Below are 7,195 nucleotides of genomic sequence, written 5' to 3'. Positions count from 1 at the left end.
CAGCTTGCAGAGAAAAGGGTTTATTTCATCTTATAACTTGTAGTACATCATCCAGGGAAGTCAGAGCAGGAACTGATGAAGAGGCCATGCAGGAGTGTGGTTCATTGGCTTGTTCTTCATGGCTTGTTGAGCCTGCTTTCTTACAGAACTCAGGACCACCAGCCCAGGGATGACACCACCCATTCTCAGATGACTCTAACTTGTATCCAGTTGACATAAAACTAGCCAGCACATAGAGCATGGTTTGGGTTTTGGTTGGGCAGATGGATGGCTATTCCATAGGGTTTATGAACCAAATAGGATTTCAGGTTTGAAAATTTTCGTGTAGCTTTTATAAAACAAACAAACAAACAAACAAACAAACAAAACCTTTGCTTTTAAAAATAGAGATTATGATCAGATTTCCCCCTCTGGTACTATTTTGTCATGTGAATGAACAACTTACATGTAGCAACCCTAATGTCTTCTTGTTGCACTTCTTGTATCCAGAGAGGAAAGGTTAGGCATTAGGGGAGTTACAGAACAGAGTAGAAAAGAGGAAGTATACAAGGATAAAAGTTATGTCTTCTAGAACAATGTGGAAGATATCCTCTATAAGGTTGCCAAGAAAGGAAAAGCATTGGGAAAAGGCTGATGCTCAAATCTGACCCCTTATGGACAAATACCTTCTAAGAAGACAACATGGGCTAATACAGGTTGAGGTTCCTAGCACTAGGATTTGTGTGAGGATTAGAGTTCTTGGCAAGACTTTGTAAGTTCTGAAATAGATGCCCGATGGAGAATATGTGGACTCTCCAGAGATGTAAAGAAAGCTAAGTGAAACAATGCCAGTTATAAATAACGATGGATGCCCAATCATGGCATAACAGGAAACAATTCTCGTGTTGGCAGAACTGACACACAGGAAGGTTGACTTCCCAAATCCTGGCATATAGTTAAGGTACATACAGTAGCTGAGGGATGAGTAATCTGTAATGGTTCAAAATATTAGCCTCAGTTAACAAGGATGGCAAAAAATATTTGCTAGACATCAGGATAGGAACCGGGACAAGAACAGACTTGCTGGAGAAACTGGAAAAGACATAAATTAATTTTTATAAAGAACATTAAGACTGGGAAAGTTAACTCTAAGATTTCCTTTTGGAAAATATCTTCTTACATTTCAGATCATGTTTTCTAACTACAACATACCCACTTGAGAATACAGAGTGAAGATTTAGTAACAAAATGGTAGAGATATGGCTGCCATTCATAACTGTGATTGATAGTTCCATTCCACCTGGAGCTTCCAAGGGGATAACACAATGCTTGTCCTTTGGATCAACTTTCTAAAAATCAGAACATGATTTTTCTTCACATGATCCAAGCATCTCTCCTTCTTCCCTTTCTTTTTTCCTTCTCTTCTCTTCTCTTCTCTTCTCTTCTCTTCTCTTCTCTTCTCTTTTCTCTCCTTCTCTTCTTCCTTCATCTTTTTTCTTTCTTTTGAATTTTCCTCAGGTACTATCAATTGTTATTTATAGATAGAGGCAGATAATGGAGAATTTGGTTGGTTAAGAGATTTGAGGTCTGTAGAATTTTAGTGAAATCCTTGGAAAAATTTCACCATGAGGAGACCAAGAAGCAAGAAGGACATCAGATAGAATACTAAAGAAATATCATTCCAACATTTCCTGGAAGGATTGATCTCTAGGAACTAAAAAGACCAAAATTACCTGCTTTATTCCTGCACGGCCCATTGGCCAGGAGACCTTTCCTCCCAGTGTGGTAGCACAAATGTACCAGCCAGTCAGAAGAATAGCTGCATGTCTGTGCTGGATCCAATCAAGAGATCAACCCCTTTCCTTTTCCTGAGAGTCTTTAGGGGATCACAGGTTGGTCTCAGAGCTATTCTATGTTTTTGTTAAATCTCTAAGGTTGAGATTGATTAACTTTTAGATTAAGCACACTCTGAAATGGAGTTGAAAATGTCTTAACCTTCAAATAGGAATGGAATTCTCACCAGTCATTATTTGAATTCACTGATGTTACAAATTTGTGGACGGATGTTATCCATTAAGGTGAAAGCAGAAAAGGGCTATAAAGTTGACTCAAAGCTGAGCTCTTTACCTTCAGGGAAGCACATATAAAAGTCTGTCTTGAACCATATATATAGCAACAGTTAAAGCTTTGAACACCTGGTTCTTAACTGGCCAGGCAGAGCCATATAAAATACTGACGTACTTTCTACTTGCTGCTATTTTGATGGCTGGGCAGGCTACTATTTTTATTGAATGTGCTTAGGAATTTAGCATCCGTGATCAGTCAGCTAGAAGTGCATTTATTTATTAAATACCAACCATGTGCTGGGGTAAACTTAGCGTCTGGACTAGAGTTGTTCTTTTTAATACTTGTTGGATCCTTGGAGTGATGTAAACGATGGTTTCATTTAGTAGGTCTTGTCAGTCTTGCCCAGCGAGTTGAGAAGTAGACGAATTTTCCAGACTTCAAAATCAAGATGCAGCTTTCCTGGTTAAATTAGATGAACTGGCTGGAAATATGAAATTATGAAGCCAAGGCTCGATTCCTAGATGGCATAGGTCACTGCAAGAGGAAAAGAAAGCCTTTGTGCCATAGGATGTATTTCTCACAGTACCCTGATTCTTAACTTGCCAGCCATGTTTCAAAAGGAAGGCCTTTCTGGCTCACACTTGTAGTTGCAGTGCTGCAGACCGCTGGGCGTGCTGGCCAACCGGTCTAGCCAAATCGGTGAATTCCAGGTCAGTGAGAGACCTTGTCTCCAAAGGAAAAAAGACAGAAGGTACCTGAGGAAGACCCGAGGTTGACCTTTGTTCTTCATGCACCCCCCCAAACATGTGCACCTGCATACATTTAACCCCCGCCCCGCACCACACGCACTTTTCACACACATGAGCACACACACACAGTTCAGAGTCAGCATGCTGTGGTAATTCCATAATATCATCACTGTTGGTCCAATGGTTATTATTTGGACTAAAAAGCACCAAACCTTGCTCTTGCTCTTTTGGCCATGACATCTGTCACCATGGTTACCGGGGTGGGTTGGGCTGATATGGCTGGCTGGGCAGCGGCACCTTCCTCCCCCATATGCACACTTCCCTGCGGTGCATGCTGTTTTGAACAGGGCAACCTTCTCCCCACAGAGGAGGACCAGTCTTCTGGTCTGCTGTCAAGCAGTTCGGCTCCTTGTGTGACCGCTGCAAACAAACTCTCAAAACACCTGGAACTTATAGTCTGCTTACAGTTTCCTCTTTATTGAAACTTTTCATCCCAAATTATAGAGCATCTTCTTTGTGTCAAATATTAGCCTAGGGACACAGTAATAAATTAGGTTTCTTTTCTGAATTTTCAGTTCAAGGGAGAGGCCGTAGGAAAAGCATTGCTAGAGTGACAGTGTCAGACAGAAAATATGCATAGCATATCCTGAGGGGACAGAAATGCGGGGATAATGTACCACTGACATTAAGAAGAAACCTGGCTCTCCAAATGCATTGGGGTGGTTTGCTCATACACAACAAATTTGCCCTTCTCTGGGCACCAAATAAGCAATTATTTGAGAAGTATTCCAATCAACCTGTTTCACTAGTACTTGAGGTGTTTTTTTTTTTTAAGAGATATTTATTATTTTAAGTTTGATCTTCCTCTCCCATTGGCAGTGCTAATTTAACCATTAAAAAACTTCTTCTATGCTATGTTTTTCAATGAAATTTAGAGGTACTCTGTGATTTCATAACCACTAAAAGGAAAATATACAACATTTTAAGATAAAAGAACCACCCCAAACTGTGACTTTAGATCTTTCTAGAGCAACAACAAAATATTTAACAGCAATGCATTGTTTTTTTTTATAGGGTTAATTTTTTTAACCTTTAATTAGTGGTAGAAATGTAGTTTACTGTCTTAAAATAATTCAAATATTTTTATATTCATGGCTTAAGGTCATTGCATTATTATTATATGTCAGAGTGATTAAATATTGGCTGTTTTATTTTGCTAAAACTCAAAGAATTAATAACTACTTTTAAGTTATAGAGCCAGTAGAGTTAAAGAATTATGATTTTAATTCAATCAAGGAGGGCTGTTGTTAGGAAATGTAGAAAATGTGGAGGTTACACGCGGCCACGAGATCGGTTCCACGCGGGAGGTTTATTAGGTGAAGAGGGTTACAGATAGATAGAGATAGAGAAAGAGAGAGAGAAAGGGAGAGAGAGAGACAGACAGACAGACAGAGCCAGAGAGAGGAAAAGGAAGGGAGAGAGAGGAGAGAGAGGGGGACAGAGAGACAGACAGAGAGAGAGACAGAGCCAGAGAGAGAAAGAGAAAAGGAGAGAGAGGAGAGGAGGGGAGGGCCCCGTTCTCTTATAGGGTGACCCAGGGACATGCGCAGATAGCTTAGGTGTCTTCAGAACTGCCTGATAACCTGTCTAGCAGGTGTCCCTTAGGGCTGGCCGTAGAAGTGCCTGCTTACTGATCCCAACAGCTGTAGCTATGGTCCATCCATCCTCATTCTCTACTTTGATTTTATTTGGTTTATGTTTTTACTCTAGTACAGATTCTTGAATGACTGATATTTTACAAGTTCTAAAATATTTTCTCAAGTTAGTTTGGCTGACCCATACTTGTAATCCCAGCACTGAGGAGTTTGAGGCAGAGGATTGCTACAAGCTGAGTCTAAGGCCAGCCTGAACATCACCAGAAGTGAAACTGCCTCTCAACAAAATTAACCAGCTGCCAACCAACTAAGCAAATAAAAAATTCCCCTATACCATCATTTGGAGTCTCTCCTCTATCTAGTTCCTGGAGGGAGAGCTTCCTTGGACTGTTCTGGGTTTTGGACATGGAAAAACCAGTTCTGCAGTTTTGTAAAAGACTAACATCTAAGGGAATGTGATGTTCTCAGATCTGATTCACACAAGTTTAATAACTATTCTTTCTTTCTCTCTCTCTCTCCCCCATCTCTGTATTTGTTTGTGTGTATTTGTATATGTGTGTAAAATGAATTTGTAATTTTAGTGAAGACTACACTAAGTTAAAAATGTGTTTGTATAGCCTGGATAATTTTTCAACATTAATTCTACTAGTCCATAAATATGGGAGAGCTTACAATTTGTGGATTTTTTTCCCTGTATCATCATTTTTTTTATGGTTTACAGTATAGAGGTCTTTTACTTCCTTGTTTAAATTTATACCTTAATAGTCTATTCGTTTATTTATTTTATTTTAAATTTGTCTCATGTATCATCTTTGTTGCTATATAAATTAAATTAAATTTATAAATTAAATTCTTTTCTTAATTTCTTGTTTGGATAATAGTGTTTCACTAGCGGGTACATGCATGATCTAATTCATGAGTCATATATGAAAAAGCTAAACACAGAGAAGAAAAAGGAGCATGATCAGTCCCAGAGGTAAGGCTTGGAGAAGAAACAAGCTCCCACTACTTAAAATCCTGGAAGTTTAAACTAGCTGGGAGGAGAACATTTTGAGATCCATTGTTTAGCAGAGGGACAGTGTATTATATACACAAGTACCCAAGAGTAAATTTCAAATATCTCATTCTGAAAAATGATTGAAACACAGGGAGATGGATTTATTAGTTGACCTGATACAAAAATCTCGCATTGTACGTATAGTTGAAGACAGTACTTCATACACAGTAGGTATACATAGCGACAATTTGTCAATTTGAAATAATATCAATAAGAAGGCGACGTCTAAGAAACGGGGCTACTGCTCTTCGCGCAAGCGGCCAGAGGTTTGCTGCCCTCTTGATCCAGAAAACCAAAATCACGCCCATCAAGAATTCAAGCCTTCTTGTTCACTTTAAGAACACCGGAAACTGCCCAGGCCATCAAGATCTGAAAAGCCACCAAGTATCTGAAAGATGTCAGGTTGAAGAAGCAACGCGTGCCCTTCCAGCGGTATTAATGGTGGAGGAGTCGGGTTAACCCTGGGCCAAACAGTATCTGGACTCAGGGTCGGTGGCTAAATAACAAAACAAAACAAAAAAGAGTGCTGAGTGTTTTGCTACACATGCTTAAAAATGCAGAGAGTGATGCGTGATGCGGAACTTAAAGGTTCAGAGGTGGAGCCTCTAGCCGTTGACCACGTGAACAAGGTGCCTAGAATGCGCCCAGCCGCTTACAGAGCCCATGGTCGGATTAACCCATACATGAGCTCCCCCTGCCACGCTGAGTCGGTTCTCACTGAAGAGGAACAAATTGTTCTAAAGCCACAAGAGGAGGATGAAAAAGATATCACGGAAGCAACGAAAACTGATGCACACGAATACATTCAGCATAAAATAACTGCAGATAAACGTAGAAGAAAAGGAAGGAATGGAAGAAAGAATCAGGGCCGTAATGGACCTAACACTATGCAGCTAAATATTCCAGCGGTATTCACGGAGTGGAGATGAGAGCTTTTTCAGTTTGCAGGCGAAGGGCAGGCTCTGGACATGTGAGAGGAGGGGAGGGGGACAGAGAGAAGAATTTGAAGGATTTATGGGAGCTTTGAAGGGCCAGCCTATTTCTGGGCAAGCATGGCGCTGATGGTTTCCATTAGCCCCTATTCCTCCGGCCGCACAGACAAGGCCTCTTGTGTAATCCTTCCCTCCAGGTCTGTTCTCTTCCCGTTGGTCTCCAGGGTCTCAGACAGCTTTCCTGTGGCAGGAGAGATGGGCACTCACCGTTCCAGGAGCTGTGATGAGAGACTCCAGCTTTGGTTCCAAGAACCGGGAAATTTACAAGTATTTCTTAAAAAAAAAAAAAAGAAAAGAAAAGAAAAAAAGAAAGAAAGAAAAGAAAAGAAAAGAAAAGAAAAGAAAAGAAAAGAAAAGAAAATCCTTGCTCCTAATTTAAAATATTCCATTACTTTGGCATATTTACTATTCCTTACAGTCATGAAGTGTTGGGTAAAAGATTAAAAGAAAACAAATATTTCAGCTATTTTTATGTAGAGGGATCCTTGAAAGTACTTTGAAGGGAGTAGATTTCAGGGGAATTTTCAGATTGTCAACTGCATTCAGGAAGGATTTTATCATTAATATAATGAAACGTGTTTTTTCTTTTTTAAGTATATTGCAATGTAGAAGGTACATATGTTTTTAAATCTAATACTGTGTATGTCTAAGGTCCCTCTGGACCCTAAATGGTATTTCAGCATTGTTTTTACTTAA

The 7,195-nt window shown here is 39.8% G+C and overlaps 1 pseudogene; it reads left to right on the top strand.

Annotated features, from left to right (window-relative positions):
- Positions 1-5,349: 5,349 nt before the first annotated feature.
- LOC110561039 (large ribosomal subunit protein uL22-like) lies at positions 5,350-6,815 on the top strand (annotated as a pseudogene).
- The last annotated feature ends 380 nt before the right edge of the window (positions 6,816-7,195 follow it).

Source organism: Meriones unguiculatus, chromosome 6 (assembly GCF_030254825.1).
Source record: "Meriones unguiculatus strain TT.TT164.6M chromosome 6, Bangor_MerUng_6.1, whole genome shotgun sequence".
Lineage (NCBI taxonomy): Eukaryota > Metazoa > Chordata > Mammalia > Rodentia > Muridae > Meriones > Meriones unguiculatus.
This window is presented reverse-complemented; position numbering and strand designations above follow the sequence as displayed.